General features: G+C 42.4%; 1 pseudogene; it reads left to right on the forward strand.

The window, feature by feature from the left end:
- The first annotated feature begins 11,392 nt into the window (after positions 1 to 11,392).
- Positions 11,393 to 14,392, forward strand: LOC144311730 (methylosome subunit pICln pseudogene; annotated as a pseudogene).
- Positions 14,393 to 14,909: the final 517 nt, after the last annotated feature.

Consider the following 14,909-nt stretch of genomic DNA (forward strand, 5'->3'; position numbering starts at 1 on the left):
CAGCAGAGCACCCAAGTCACACAGACCTAGATTCCAGCCCTGACTCTCAGAGCCTCCCTCCTCTATATGATGATGATGTTAGTACCTCTATATCCTGAGTCCCACCACTTCTCCGTCCCTTTATCCTATGGCCCTATCAAGCTCAGTACCCTGCCAAAGGCACCTAACTCCTCTCCCTTCTCCCACTTTTGTTCCCTAGAGCCACTTTGGCCAGCAGGCACAGTGATCTTGTGAAAATATAAATTAAATCACGTAACCGTCTTGCTCAAATCCCTCCAGTGGCATCTCATCATTCCTACAATTTAAAAAAGCATTTGTCATGCATGTCCTTCAGGGCACTCTCCTGCCTGCTTCCCCTACACTCTGCCCCTTGATCCCTCCATGGCTCCCTATGGGCCTTCTAGTTCCTGAAACATGCCAAGGTCAATAGTGTCTTTGTGCTAGTTGGTCCCTCTGGCCAACATGCTCTTCCCAGAGCTCCACACACTTCCTCCCTCACTTCATCCAGGTCTCTCCTCAAACATCCTTTCTCTAAAAAGCTTCCCTTACCCTTCTCATTTGAAAAGCAGCTTTCCCATCACATTCTAGGACTTGACTTGCCTCATTTTTCTCCATAACATCTATTACTACTCGAAATCTGACACGTGTTTAAGTTGTTATTGTCTGTCTTTTCCACTAAAATATAAACTCTCTGACAGTAGGAGCCTTATCTATCTTGTTTATCCAATGCTTGTCATACAGTAGGTGCTTAATAAATATTGGTAGAATGAATAAGTGAATGAATGAGACTAAGTTTTGACAAAGACTGCTAGTTGTCCCTGGTATCCATATTTCCCTTCTTCCTTTCAGTAATTAAAATCCCAGGTTGTAGTTGGACGCAATACTGCCCACCTAAAGACTAGGTTTTCAGACTCTCTTGAAGCTAGATGAGTCTATACGACTAGGTTCTGGACAATTAAGTTTGCCATAAAAAATATAGGATTCTCAGTTAAATTTGCATGTCAGATAAATAACCAATAATTTTTTGGTATATGTATTTCCCAAATTAAAAGTTAAGTAACTGTGCAGCATTACTGCAATAACCAAAATATGCAAGCTGCCCAAGCATCCATCAACAGATGAATGAATAAAGATGTGTCATAGGGGCACCTGGGTGGATCAGTCAGCTGAGTGTCTGCCTTCGGCTCAGGTCATGATCCCAGGGTCCTGAGATTGAGTCCGGCTTTGGGGTCCCTGCTCAGTAAGGAGTCTGCTTCTTCCTACGCCCCTCCTCCTGCTCATGCACTCTCTCTCTCTCTCAAATAAAATCTTAAGAAAAAGAAAAAGATGTATCTACACATGCACCCGCACATACTGGAATATTCCTCAGCCATGAAAAAGAATGAAATCTCTCCATTTGCAAAGACATGGATGGAGTTAGAGAGTAAATGTTAAGTGAAATAAGTCAGTCAGAGAAAGGAAAATATCATATGATTTCACACATGTGGAATTTAAGAAACAAAACAAAACAAATAAACAAAGTAAAAAAAAAAGGCAAATCCAGAAACAGACTCTTAACTGCAGAGAACAAAGATGGTTACCAGAGGTGGAGGTGCAGGGTGGGGTGATGGGGGATGGAGGAAGCAAGTAAAGGGGATTAAGAGTACACTTGTCATGATGAGCACTGAGTAATATATGCAATTGAATCACCATACTGCACACCTGAAACTAATATAACTATGCTAACTATACTGGAATTAAAATAAAAGTTAAATCACAATGTTTAATAGCCCAATCATTGTTTTAGTATAACTATGCCCTATTCAAAAAAAAAATACATCAGTTGTGTTAAAATCAAACACAGAGAGAGACCTGACTTCAAACTTTCCTGACCAAAACCAGTCAAATGAGCAAAGCTTTATTTAGCTTATTTTGCAAGACAAGCACGGCTAACTTGACCTGGGTCATTTCTTGCTCATGCCTCTGAAAATCATAAGCAAAGCTTAAATTGTTCCCTGTGAACAATAGTCATTGCCCCACAAGCGAATGCTTTCTACAAGCTGCTTTTTGACACTAGACATCTGAGCTTCATTCTATATTTTGGTTTGAGTTGGTTTACATACTGCCTTTTTGGTATGTGCACAATAATTTTTTGCTAATTACTTCTTTAGTGGTTCATTCATTTTATTTCTGTTTTTTTCCTTCTGAACTTCTGACAATTGTTCATCTGAAATTCAAATTTGACTGCGTGTCCTGTATTTTTGTTTGCTAAATCTGGCTATGCTGTGCCCAGTGAAACTTAAGACAAAGTCACGTCTACAACTCCAAGGTCACCGCCTAAAAACTAAGGACATGTCCTCACTTACGTCCCCCTACCTGCAGGCCACCACACCATCATGCAGGGTATGTGGGTCACCTGTGACCCTGTGGCCCAGGGCCGCACTCTAGGATGCAGCAGAGCCAGAGAGTGGAGGGAGCTGGCCCCGGGCGCGCATGGTGGAACAGACCCAGGGAGGAGAGGATCCTCCTTGGCCTCTGGAAAGTTCTTCCCTCCACTGCCTGGAGCATACTTCCCCGCACTTCCCTGTGGCCGGTCCACTCACTCATTCAGCTCTGCTCCAGTGACACCTCTGAGGAGGCTTTCCCTGACTGATCCATCTAAAAGAAAAGCCCCTGTCACCCTCCAGCTCCTGGCCTGGCATGATTTTCCTCTACGGCATCCCTCACTTCTACCTTGTTCTTATCTATCCCCTGGTTTATTGTCTACCTTACCCACTGGAAGGGAGGCTCCGAGAAGGCAGAGGATCTGTCTGTTGTTCACTGTGGTATCCCCAGCACCTCAAACAGCACCCAGCAACAAGGACGTGCTAGATAAACGTTTTTGAATAAATAAACAAACAGAAGATAGATATGGCTACAGATACGGTTGTAAATATGGATACAGACAGAGACAGATATAACAGGGTCACTGGCAAGTCAGACAGATTGTACCAATGGCTTCCTTCCAAAGGGTGACTGGAAAAGTGACAAAACCTCCACATGCACTGATGCCCCACTAGAGAAAACGCAGCCTTTTCGTGCAAGGCTTGCCTCCCTGTTGACTTGGGGACCTCTGCCAGGTAGAAGTAGTGTTTGTGCAGAATGTTAGTGCTAAAGCAATCTGAAGGTCAAGCCCCAGAGAGGGGGTGGGGTCACACAGGCCATAGCAACTGAGGCCTACAAAGCACTTCATGCTTCAGCAAGCATCTTCTCATCCTTGTTTGTAATCTGCTCTGCACAACAGCCTCTTGGGCAAGTGGTGACAATATTCATAGTGTTACAATTATATTTAAGTATAGTTTATTAGCCTCCTGAACTGTGCCTTTAAAAATGGGCAAGATGGTAAATTTTACGTTATGTGTATATGTGGATTTACATACATAAACACTGATACATATTTCATGTTATATATATAGTTATTAGCAACCACTTTATTTTGCACATGAGCCAAATAAAGCTCAGAGAGGCTGGGACTTATAAAAGTCACACAGCTAGGGATTGGAGAAGCTAACCTTAACAGCGGGACTTTGGAGTCCAGCTCTGGACCTCCTCCACAAGGGAGATGAACCTTCATTCCACAAACATGCCGAGAATCAACCTCAAGCTAGAAGATCAGTGTCCTAAGCTTTCCAAGGAGACTTCTAATATGCTGAGAGCCATCACAGCTGCTCACTCCACTCCGCTGCAGAGCCCTGTCTCTTCCATGATACCACGCCAAGGGGTGGCTGATCCAACAGACAACAGCTCAATACAGATCGTGTGTCATTTACTCTCATTCTGTGATGATTAATTTGCTCAGGGACCAAGAGAGCTCAGTGGTTACATTAACATGCAAAGAAAAATTAAACATTTATGCATCCTTTATCTCCTCGTTTCTAGACGGATAAGTCCTGTCAGTGTCTGCAAGAGATATTCTCATTGACATTGTTTATCTGTTCCACTTGACTCCAAATTACACTTGAGAAACAAGAACTAACACACCGCGGTGTTTTTATACAGAAGTGGTGGCTGCAGGGGGCCAGATAGTAAAGAAAAAATATCTATCCTAAGACTCTGGTGTAGCATAAACTCAGAGCCCTCTGACACCAGAATCAGGCCCAAACAGGTAGGAGTTCAATAAACTCTCCTTGCAAAACCCCACCTGGGTTCCTGGAGTCCCTGTTTAATATGCAGCATTGCGCTGGGGATGCAGAACTCATGTGCCAGCTTTGCTCTAATGCCCAAATCACTACGTTGAAAAAGTGTCAGAGGCCTGGTTAGAAGAATTACAGTTACAGCACGGAGCAAATTATGAACTGCGTGTTTCGTGTCCTCCGTCAGTTCTCCCACTTCACGTGGGTGATGCTTCTCTCTTTCAGATGGGCTGTCATGGGTCCACTCAATATTAGGCCTCATCAAGGTAGAGCAGCATAAAATTCCACTTTGCAACCAGAGACCTGCAATGGAGTCTTAGTTCCATCATTTACCACTTATATGACCTTGGGAAGTGACCTAACATCACGGAGCTTGTTTTCTCATCTCAAAAAAGAGGAAAATAATATTGCCCACCGTGAATTAAATATGTGAATTAAATGAGATAAAACATGCAAAGCACCAAGTGCAGTGCCTGCAGGCAATAAGAGTTCAGCAATGAACTGATATTTAGCCACACAATGCATAGTGCTGTGTTAATCACATAGCACACTTTTAGTAAATATTTATTAGCAGTCATCTCAGGGTCATGAGGATGAGGGATCTCTTAGTTGAGTTTTACTGTATTTCATTAAACATTAGTTAGAACTTACTGAGCTCACATTATGTGCTAACCCCAGTTGCAAGTATTTTATGTGTCTTAACTCATCCAATCTTCATACATTTGGGGAGTGGGCAGGAATGTGCACCCAAACAATCTGGCTCCGCTACCTGCTTCTTAACCATGACCCTCACAGCCCCACTGTCAAGGAGCAGCTGTTACTTCTTTTGTAATCAGAAAATCAAAGTACTATTTTTAAAATGATTTAAGATGCTAAATATATATTTGTTGAATGATTATCAACTCCCATCTTACTGAATCTGTAAGAACCTCAAGACTGAGATATTGACACTTCTTTCATTTCAGATGAAAAGTTTTCCCAAGAACTACCCTACTACCCAGCAATTACACTACTAGGTATTTATCTAAAAGATACAAACATAGTGATCCAAAGGGCACATGCACCCCAATGTTTATAGCAGTAATGTCCATAATAGCCAAACTATGGAAAGAGCCCAGATATCCATCAACAGATGAGTAGATAAAGAAGATATGGTACATATATACAATGGAATATTACTCAGCCACCAAAAAACCTGAAATCTTGCCATTTGCAATGATGTGGATAGAAGTAGAGGGTATGATGCTAAACAAAGTAAGTCAGAGAAAAGCAAATACCATATGATCTCACTCATATGTGGAATTTAGGAAACGAAATAGATGAACATAGGGCAAGGGAAGGAAGGAAAAAATAAGACAAAATCAAAGAGGGAGACAAACCAGAAGAGATGCTAAACTATAGGAAACAAACTGAGGGCCTCTGGAGGGACTGTGGCAGGGGGACAGGGTAACTGGGTGATGGGCATTAAAGAGAGCACGTGATGTAATAAGCACTAGGTGTCGTATGCAACTGGTGAATCACTGACCTCTACCTCTAAAACTAATAGTACACTATATGTTAATTAAATTGATCTAAAATTTTAAAAAGGATGCTATGGGAAATAGAAGAAATGATGTCTTCCCTTCCTGGCTTCATGCATGTGGAAAGTGAATTCTTATTGCTAATAGCTGACATTTATTTAGTGCAGACCATGTGCCTAGTCACGGTGCTAAAAGCTTTGCCTACATTGTCTCACTTAATCCCCATAACAAATCAATGAGATAGGTACAATTAATACCCTCATTGTGCAAATGAGGAACTTAAGCCTTGGCCTTCCAAGAAGGAAAACCTGAAAAGGCTAACTGCTATGTGGCTGCCACAGGCAGTGATTTCTGTGCATTTTTCTTTTCCTCCACTATCTTAAAAAGCAGGACACTTTATGCTTGAAACATTCCTGGGTAAAGTGAATACCAACTTTTTAATACACTCCCACCACTAAACTGCAGTGCATTTGCCAGACGTTAAACTTTACATGCACACACTTGCAGAGCTAGTGAGTTCTAAAGAATCCCACTCTCTGAGTTTATGGACCACTTCTTACATGCTCCCCACCAGCACCTCTTTTCCCACCTGAAGCATTTGAAGATGGGCCTGAAATGGAGAAGACATGCTGTCTCTCTGCTCTAGCCTGCTAATTCTCAATTTCAAGATGTTCTATTATACCTGATTTATGGCCTGACAGGGCTCATTCTAGCCTACAACCTTGAGCTTGTAAAATGCACAGGGGAAAATTTACTAACGACCGTGTTCATCTTACTGCATGGTAGGGAATTTTTTTAAGTGAAAAAGGCTCAAGAAGCCGGGACATTTCAAACAGCCAATTATGAATAACAATTGTTTGATAGCTGAGTGCAGTAGATCTTCCAGCTCATTCGGTTTTCATCTAATTAAATCTTTCATTTCCACGGGCAGCGTGCGGTACATGCTTGTGTTTGCCTTTGTCGGCAGGATATAATCAATAGAAGAAATGTGGATGCATTTCAGCATTTATTAGCAGCTCAATTGGAAGTTGTTTTATTTTAATAACATCCTTGCCTTCGTTCTGTTCAGGTTAAATCGACAGCTTTGATGAATAATAGACGACAGAAAACTGGTTTATGTTATCCCATTAAGAGTAAAGAAATCAGAGAATGAAAGGAAGCTGAGAGAGAAATTGAAAAACGCTTTAAGGCTGCATTTTCTTTGTTACAAAACAAAAGAAAAACAAACAAAAATTCCTTCTATTCACTCCAAAAGATCATCAAACCTATTTGATTTCAGCTAGATATACCTCCCAGGACCACGGTGATAAATACCCTTTCTGAAGCTTTCCACCACTTTCATGTGTAGCACATAGTTAGTTATTCTTGTTTAATATCCTCTGGAGCTGCAATATGGATTAGAAAAGGGAGAACCAGTACAAAATGGCATTTGTTCACCAGAAGTGAATCCAAATGCCCAAATGTTCCCATCCTCAAATAGTAGGCACTCTGGCAGAGAGAAGATACCTTAACAACACATATGGAAACTCCACAATGATGAGGCATTCACAAGAGCCCACTGCACAGCATGGTCAACAGAATCCGAAGTGAACCGTGGGTCAGAAGACTGTTCTTTGTAAATCCTACTGGATATAGCCAACCATTCACTTGACAGTGCCACGTGGACCTCTCTCATCTAAAAATCTGAGTGTTTTGCCACAATGAGATACCACTTCACACTCATTAGGATAGCAATTATCCAAAAAATAAATAAATAAAAAACAAGTGTTGGTGAGGATATAGAGAAACTGAACACTTATGCACTATGGATGAGAATGTAAAATGGTGCAGCTGCTGTAGAAAACAGTTTGGTGGTTTCTCAAAATAATAAATATAAAATTACCACATGATCCACCAATTCTACTTCTGGGTATATCCCCCAAAGAAGTGAAAGTAGGAACTCCAACAGGTATTTGTACACTCATGTTCGTAGCAGCAATGTTCACAATAGCCAAAAGGTAGAAGCAATTCAAATGCCCATCAATGAATGAATAAATTATGGCACATGCATAAAATAGAATTATTCAGCCTTAAGGAGAAAATTCTGACACATGCTACAGCATGGATGAACCTTGAAGACAATGTGCAGAGTGAAATAAGCCAGCCCCAAAAGGACAAATATTGTGTAGTTATATGAGGTTCATAGAGCAGTCAAATTCATAGAGACAGAGTAGAATGGTGGAAGTCAGGAGTCACGGGAAGGGTGAACATGGAATTCATGTGTAATGGTACAGTTTCAGGTGGAGAAGATGGAAAAGTTCTGGAGGTGGATGGTGGTGATGGTGCCACAATGTGAAGAATGCCACAGAAGAGTACATTTTTAAATGGCTGGAATGGGGCAGCCCAGGTGGCTCGGTGGTTTAGTGCCACCTTCAGCCCAGGGCCTGATCTTGGAGACCTGGGATCAAGTCCTATGTCAGGCTCTCTGCATGGAGCCTGCTTCTCCCTCTGCCTGTCCCTCTCTCTATCTTTCTCTCTCTACTCTCTGTGTCTGTCATGAATAAATAAATAAAATCTTTAAAATAAAATAAAATGGCTGGAATGGTAAGTTTTGTTACGTATATTTTGCCACAATAAAAATAAACAATATTTTAACACTCAGATAAAGTTGTTCTTTGATAGCTCCCACCTTAGCATACACATCCATTCATCCAGTTGCTCAGGCCAGAGAGCTGAGAACCAACTCTGATACCCCCAGCCAAGTCTACTACCTAAATGAATGCCCCATCAGGCTACTCACTGCCATGCCCTGCCATCTCCTTGATTGTACTGTCCTCTCTTACCTGAATTCTCTAGTGACCTCCTACCTGGTCTCTGGGATCAGTCCAGGCCCTGCTCCCTCCAGGCCATTCTCCACCAGCAACTAGACTGAACTTTTATGGACAGAAACCAGATTCTGTTGCCACTCACCTCCAAAGCTTCTGCTGGCACTGAGAACAAAATCCGGGCTCCTCCCTAGCCTACTGAAGCCCTGAAGCCAGGGGGACCCCCCCACACACACACACACCGAGGTCTCCTCTGTCATAGTCTCCCCCACTCAGTACTTCTATACCTCTCTGTACACAACGCACCCCCATCACCTCCTCAAACTCATGAGGTTCCATGGTCATGCAGGCCCTCTGCACATGGCATCCCTTTGCTGGGAACATTCTCCCCTCATTGTCTGCCTAACCAAACACTCCTTTGACTTCAGGCCTCAACATTTCTTTAAGGGTCCTTCATAGATGTCATGTTGCAAAGAGCCCCCTGCTCTCCTCTCGTGCACTTTCTTCTTTGCATGCCCCCAGCCACTCAGCACATGTCTGGCACACAGTAGGTACTCATTTGTGGGATGAACGAGTAAGTAAAGGAATACATGTTCTTTTTGGTCATGCAAACAAAGGGAAGCAGAAACCCTGTCTCTAACCCAGACAGCCTCCACGTTATACTTTCCTAGAGAGCTGGCCAGCCTATGCATGTGATCTGAAACCCACTCCACCTGAAGTTAACCCACCTACTCACTTCCAACCTCCTGGTGTTGGACTGACACACCCTTCTTATGAGAGGGCCTTCCTTATCCCAAGAAGGTGATAAGAGTGACGCTTGTGGAGCTTCAAAAACAAGGTAATTGCCTGAATTGTTTCCTACGATGATATAAATTCGTTGACAAGAGCCGCACAGCTGTTCCTTTTCCTTGGTTTTCCACGGCGTGCTGCCTGCTATATTAGTGAACAAATGCCTTGAAACAACATGAGATCGGCCATATAGATGGAATGTGAAATTGGGTGTGCAGTCATCAAGCCCCCAGCGCAGGCCCAAGCCCTTACCTCAGCAGTCGTGAGAAAGCCTCAGCTCCCTCACTGGTCTTCCCCCTTTTGGCAAGCCATCTTCCCCTAGGTCATGCTCCACCAATCAGTAACTTGGATAATGACCAATGCTACAGTGATTATTATTGTTATTATGGACTCTATTTTATTCTCATTTAATTAGTAATTATTTTAGATTACATGGCTGAAGAGCTGCTACAATGAGTGTTTCCTGGCAGTCAAGGGCTAATTCTCCATCAAGGCAGAAATATGGGCTATTTTGAGTTCAGCCGTTGGAAGCTGTAGTGATGAACGCCGCTTGGTGCCATATGGCGCAGTCTAAACCTGGTGTCTCTTTACAACAATAGTTTCACTTCTATTACCATTAAGGAGAAATATGTAAAAACTGTTTTCTCTCCAAACAGAGCTCCCATGCTGGCAGGCCCTGGAGTATCTGAGAGAAGAAAACCCAATGATTCTGCTGCCCCTATCAGCGCTATCAGAGCCTTCATAGGGGCTCCCTCAGGGCCCAGGTTTACAGCTAACATTCATTGGCTGTAAAATGCACACATCTTCTGTTGGAGTTGACACCTAACGAATCTGGTAACAAGCTCATGGTGACACCCAAAACCCGTGTAGCTTGACAGTGGGTACACATGAAGCAGCCTGGGTAGTACTGTTTTTGCATTTCAAACATTTAGAAGTAGCCTTATTTCCGTAAATAAACATGCTGTCTTCAAATCACTGATCCAGGGGGGAAACATGATGAGCCTAGAACCATCTTTTTGTTCAAAGTATGGAAGTGCCCAGGGATGAAGAAATGTCAAGAGGACACAAGAACCAATTTGAAGTAGCTTCCACTGAGTGAGTCTGAGAAGTTGTGAGAATTAAAATATATGATTGTAATAGATCAGAACCCACTGGATAGGGTAGTACCCATAAATCCATACTGATAGAATTGATGCATAAATAAATGAGAAGAGAAAGCTCTTCTATATAGCAGAAAGATGACTAATAAATGCAGGAGAAATGATGGTGGTATTAAAAAATCGCCATTTTATAACCATCGTAATTATAATCTATTCATCAAGAAACATCAATTAAAGGATGCCAAACTCTAGTGGGTGAGAGGCTGATAGGAAAGATATTTACATGGTTTCAAAGTATCTCATCACAAGATTCTTATTAATCACAAAAAGACTTTATAGCAGAGACACCTGGCTGGCCCCAGCATCCTAAGTGATCAAAGTTAAAAACACCAATAACCAAATACATATCCTGTGCCATCCCGCAAGATGTGATATACAACATTCCAGCCAAAATCATAGCATGAGTCTAACCAATTGAGGGGGAGTCTACAAAATGACTGGCTTGTAACCTCCTACCCTGTGCATGTCACAAAACACAGAGTTACCAGATGATCCAGCAATGCCACTACCTTGTAAATACTCAAAAGAAGTGAAAGCAGAACTCAAACTGATACTTATATGCCTGTGTTCACAGCAGCAATATTCACAAGAAACAGCAGAAGTAACCGAAGTGTCCATCCATGGGTGGACAGATAAACAAAATGTGATCTATACACACAATGGAATATTACTCAGCCTTAAAAGGAAAGAGATTCTAACATATGCTGTAGCATGGATGAACTTTGAAGACACTATGCTAGATTAAAGAAGCCAATCACAAAAAAAGGCAAATATTGTACGATTCCACTTACATGAGGCACCCAGAGTGGTCCAATTCAGAGACAGAAAGTAGAAGGGTGGTTTCCAGGGGCTGGGAGGAGGGAGAACTGGGGAGTTTGTGTTAATGGATACAGAGTTCCAGGTGGGGAAGATGAAAAGCTCTGGAAATGGATGGTGATGACAGCTGAGCAACAATGTAAATGGACCTAATGCCGCAGAAGCATACACTTAAAAATGGTCAAAATGGTAAGTTTGATGTTGTACCTATTTTACCACAATTTAAAAAAAAAATTCAAGTTTTGGATTCAAACCTGGATTCCAGGGGAAGGAGGAAATTTTTGAAGTCGATGGCTAAGTTTATGGCATTGATACTAATAACAGTTTCACAGGCGTATGCGTATCTCCAAACACATCAGGTTGTATATATTAAACATCTACAGCTTTTTGTATGTCAATCATAGCTCAATAAAGCAGTGAAAAAAAAAAAAAAACAACCTGGGTTCAAATTCTGACACTGCCACTTACTGTGTGATTCGAGGCAGATTATTGTCTTCGAACCCCTGATTTCTCACTTATAAAATGGAGACAAGATAGGATTGGCATGAGGCAGAGGCTAATACAGTTAGCATAGTGCCTGGTATGCAGTGGGCATTTGATAATATCAGTAAGTGCCCAGAGACATGAAATAACATGGCATACGTGTTTAAGAGAACTAATGCTGGTTTGGTATGGTTGGAGGATGTGGTGACATGGGAAGATGCTAGAATGAAAAGCAGGTCTTTTGTGCCAAGATAAAGAGTTTAAGCTTTGTTTTTAGGCCTGTGAGGGGTTCCTGGAGGGTTGTAAATAGTTCAGGGAAATATTAGAGAAGGAGGGAGGGAGGGAATGGGGTAAATATGAAACTCCATTTTAAGGACATGGACATCTGATTATTTCACTCAGTCTGTGGCCTTTCTCTTCTCCATTAACACCAGTAATTAACACCAATGGCTTAAGGAAAAACAAAACATTAAGGGAAATGCCACATTTAACACTCTTACTTGGCACCCCACACCTGATCAGAACAAGGAACTCAGATATAAAGAAGGAACTAGCCATGTTATAAAGTTAACTTAGGCTTAAGCACGAACTGCAAAAAGATGGCTCTCTCCTTATCTCCCCCCTTACTCACTGAGTGGAGGGCACAGAGTTTTCCCACCATGTGCTCCATCTGTTCTCTGTCCCGTGCCAAGCTTTCTTTAGACCCCTAACATCTGTGAGGAGCAGAGCTGGGTCAGAAGACAGTTTTGCTCAGGTTACAACCTGCACATCAATGGCCTGTTTCATGCAAACTCCTCTCATTTAGACATGACATTCTAATGTGCTCATTTCCACCACCATCACTGAATGTCATTCTTTTTTTTTTTTTAACTTTATTTATTTATTTATTCATGAGAGACAGAGAGAGAGAGAGAGAGAGAGAGGCAGAGACACAGGCAGAGGGAGAAGCAGGTTCCATGCAGGGAGCCCGACGCGGGACTCGATCCCAGGTCTCCAGGATCAGGCCCTGGACTGAAGGCAGCGCTAAACCGCTGAGCCACCCAGGCTGCCCTGAATGTCATTCTAAACAGTTGCTCTCCACTGATTCTTCTCTCCATCCATGAGGCTTAAATTTTTATGTGAAAACTCAAAATAATGAAAGTAGCCAAAAGCACACATTTCTCCTGAGTAAGCTGTATTGTTGACCTAGTTCTGTTTGGCCCTTTAAATGAGATTGATTTTGGATTTAACTGGGTTTTTCTTTTTCTAATCACCTAGATAATATATATTCCACCTAGAAAATATCAAATGTATAGAAAAACACAAAAAGTAAAAATAACGGGCAGTCCCGGGGGCGCAGCGGTTTAGCGCCGCCTGCAGCCCAGGGCGTGATCCTGGAGATCCGGGATGGAGTCCCACGTCGGGCTCCCTGCATGGAGCCCGCTTCTCTCTCTGACTCTCTCTCTCTCTCTCTCTCTCTGAATGAATAAATAAATAAATCTTTTTAAAAAATTAAAAATAACAGTTGCCTGTAGTCTTATCAGCCCAATGTAATATGCTTAAAATCTTGGTATATATCATTGTAATTTTTTCTAGTTTTCTTTCTATGCATATATTACTTATTCTTTGTTAAATTGAGCTTGTGTACACACTTAAAAACTTACTTTAAAATAGTAGCGTTTGGAAAAAAAATAATAAAATAAAATAAAATAAAATAAAATAAAATAAAATAAAATAGTAGCGTTTGGGCACCTGGGTGGCTCAGTCAGTTAAGCATCTCTTAACACTATTGCTCCCAGGATCCTGGGATCAAGCCCTACACTGGGCTCCCTGCTCAGTGAGGAGTCTGCTTCTCCCTCTGCCCCTCCCACCCCCCCTTCCCACTCATGCTCGCTCTCTCTCTCTCTCTCTCAAATAAATAAATAAAATTTATTTTGTGTTAAAATAATAGCTCTTGCTGGGACAGGATGAGGGGAGCAGCTGGACTTGCTGTGCTCTGTCTCCCTCTCTACTTGTGTTTCCTCCTTCCCCACAGCAACAAGCTTCCTCAAAAGTTTCCCTGCAGCCAGCTTGGCTGAGGGGCTCCAGTGCAGCAGCCAGAAAGCCAGGCTCTGCTGAATAGCAATGCCCCTGCCGTCGCTGAGAGCTCCCTGTCTTGGTTAGATGGCTCTGGATTAGGATTCTCTCTGGAACACCCGACCATTAGTTTGCAGGCAGTGTCCAGGAACCTAAAATCCATAACATGTGTATGTTATGGTGAACGCCGAATTTGGAGAAGAATCAAAAGAATCTGTTGCTGAAGAAGAAGCAGACAGTGATAATAAGTTGAAGCTATTGCTGGATTTAAATTTGTGCCTCGTGATTAATCGGCATTGGAGGCAATGTTCAGGCTTTGCATCCAGCTCCTAAGAGTGAAGATTCAGATGATTACTGTGATGTAGAAGCTCGTGGGCAAGAGCAGGGAGACATCCGTACATTTTACACCTATGAAGGATTATCCCATTTAACAGCAGAAGGCCAAATCACACTGGAGGGATGAGAAGGTATGCCTTCTCAGCCTGCAAGCAGCCAGTTTAACAGTGGCTGGAGCCTGGACACAAGATTCAGGAAGAGATTATGAAGATGGGATGGAGGTGGATACTAGAGCAACAATTACTGGCCAGTTTGAGGATGCAGATGTTGATCACTGAGAATGATTTAGGCTGGTGGGATTCTACTCATAAATGTAGGGAAGAACTTGGTGCCTCTTCTACCGTGGAGCGGATGTTGAAGAAAGTCTTTTTCCTTCTCCTAAGCTTACCTGAACCAGTTCTTTCTTGAGACAGACTATATTGAGACAAAAAGCTGTCAAGAGCAGAAGGAACTATGATCTTTTTTAACAAAAGGGAATTAACTTAACCACGAGGATATTTGTAGTTTATCATCTACCCCAAAACTTTCTGTGTAAAAGTGCACTCTGAATAGGCCTCCAGTTCCAGCTTTCACTATATGCATCTTTGTAACCTGGTAGGCCCACGCGGTAAGAATGTGCATGGGCTTGGAGGTGTAGGTAGACTGGATGGAAAGAAGGGAGATGGAGTCTAAAATATGCCCTTTCAGAGCCTAAGCCCTACAGTGGGCTCCGTGCTCAGTGAGGAGTCTGCTTCTCCCTCTGCCCCTGCCACCCCCCTTCCCACTCATGATCTCTCTCTCTCTCTCTTAAATAAA

This window comes from Canis aureus, chromosome 4 (genome assembly GCF_053574225.1).
Source record: "Canis aureus isolate CA01 chromosome 4, VMU_Caureus_v.1.0, whole genome shotgun sequence".
Lineage (NCBI taxonomy): Eukaryota > Metazoa > Chordata > Mammalia > Carnivora > Canidae > Canis > Canis aureus.